This window comes from Primulina tabacum, chromosome 2 (assembly GCF_025594145.1).
Source record: "Primulina tabacum isolate GXHZ01 chromosome 2, ASM2559414v2, whole genome shotgun sequence".
Lineage (NCBI taxonomy): Eukaryota > Viridiplantae > Streptophyta > Magnoliopsida > Lamiales > Gesneriaceae > Primulina > Primulina tabacum.
Window position 1 is genome coordinate 46795412 of NC_134551.1, and position 2545 is coordinate 46797956.

Here is a 2545-nt window from a genome sequence, read left to right on the forward strand (position 1 = left end):
CTGATATAAGACTCTTATATTTTAATCCTCTAAGAGGCGAGGCATGAATCAATAATCAGTAATGTGAGAAATATATATCCATATCATTGTTCATAAATTTTTGTGCTTCAAATATACAGATATTAGAAATCGGACTTTAAACACATAGAATACATGTTGGTCAGTTTAAACCAAATTATACAATTAAAACAGAAAGCTCATTTACAATAATAAACTTAATAAGGTTTTGGTTGAAGAATGGTTTGTCATCGCTACTGAAATGCTTCTAAAAATAACACTGTTCTTTTTTTAATTGTACTCAAATGCGCTTTTATTATGTAGTCTCTGGAAACACGTTTCTTAGCTTCTTTCACGTATTGTATATAAGCCTTGTACAGCAGTTGGTTCAATAATTGAAATGAGATTTCTTTTAGCTACACTCGTCTTCTTCAATTCTTTACATGGTATCAGAGCTTTAGAATCATTTGGTTCAGCTTGTTGTTCACACCCACACCAAACTTGAAGGGGGAGTGTTGATGGTACTCAAATACGCTGTTATTATGTAGTCTTTGGAAACATGTTTATTAGCTTCTTTCAGGTATTGCATATAAGCCTTGTACCACAGTTGGTTCAATAACTAAAATGAGATTTCTTTTAGCTGAGTGAGCTACTCTCGTCTTTCTTCAGTTCTTTATATCTTTGCTTCGAATTTAGGTGATGTGTTGCAGCTTTGTGTAACAATAACTCGGAAATTCATTTGCTATTTATATGGTAAAATCTATCTATTAAACTCTTATTTAATTAAGAATGACAATGGATCGGGTTAAAATCAGACCGTTCGGGGTAGGTTAAAGCCCGGTCAAACGGTTTTTGGTACGGGGCGAGTCTGAGTTAACGGGTCCAATGGCGGGTCTGAACGGGTCTCAAGTTTGTGTAAACTCGTCCTGTGTATTATATGTGCATATTTTATATATATATATATATATATATATATATATATATATATATATATAATTTATTTAGGTTTTTTTTAATTAAATGTATAGCGGGTATACGGGTCCATCTCGATTTAGGCCCGTCAGGTTTGGGGGGAAGGTCTAAAGAGAGACTAAGCAGGTTGGGTCGGATCGTAATTTTTCATGGCGGGCGGGTATCGGATTTTGCCAAACCTATCCCGTTGTCATCCTTACATTTAACGACCATCATCTACCATGCTTTCGAGTTAATACGTTAATTACAAGCTTAAACAACAACTGATTGTACAGATGGTCAGCTGAAACATCTCGGTGCTGAATTCCCTCAGCTGCTGACTTTAGCCATGTTGAAATCGCTGTTGAATTCAATAGTAATGCTGAAATAGCTAGGTTTGCTGCTAAAATTTGGGTTTTCACAAAATCTTCCACAAATATAATCTGATGACAATTCTTCACACACATTTTCAGAAGCATCGTTAAAAAATAGGCCAACAGCTTCTGCGCATCATAAACAGATCAAAAAACGTAAATTGTGAGGAAAAGAGGTCTTTTTTGAGTAAATTAAGGGCACATAGTTTAATGAAGTATGAAGCGATGTCGGACTGAAGGAGGAGAGGGGTAGCGGGTTGGGACAGCTTCGAGGGAGGATTGCAGAGGAATAGTGGCCCACCGATTGGGAACAGAAACCTAGAACAGGAGGCGACCTTGGAGAATTGGGATTTTGGAGGAGAATGTGGACTACGAGCCAATAGCAGGGACGGATACATGATTTTATATCTCAATGATTGAACTGAAAAATAATTTTTAATGAAAATAAATTTTTTTAAATTTAAGAAGTCAAATATATAATAATGTATATATATAATTAAAAACACCAAAAAAAATAAGTAATCAAATAATTTTTAAAAGTTTTAAGGGATTTTTAATAGATTTTTTAACAATGTTATAATACATATCCATAATTGGATTAATATTGAAGCCAAAATATTATTTAAAAAAACGTTGATTCAATTTGGGTCAATTAATATTGATATATTATTTTAGAAAATATAATCATTTATACATAATTAATTAATAAAGTCACTACCATTTATATATATTTCAAGTCTAACCACAGGTATTCACATTAACCCAAACTATTATATAATACATTCACCATAATTATTATGAGCATATTAGATCCGTCCATGACCACTAGAAACTTGTGTGATACCCTTGTCTCTGATCTCAAAAATTTAAAATAAATTTAAAGTAGGCTTACAATTGATTTCTACGACAATTTGGGTTAATCATTTTCGTAGAGCGAGGACGAATACGAAATAGTTGCTATATGAGCCCATTGTGCAGTCACGCAGCCACGGACTTGTCTTGTCTTTGATTAGTATTCATGTTAATATAGGTGAAAATTGAAGGTGCAAGATTTAAGTTTTTAGTTTAAGGGGACAATTTCGACAAAAAAAAATTTTGTTTGATGAGAAGAGAGGTTAGAATGTTCGAGCTCGAATTTAAAAACATACTATCTCAAGTGATGATGCCCCGGGATGTCCCGGGTCATGGATAGGCCCTGGGACTTCCCGGGCCATGGAGCATAT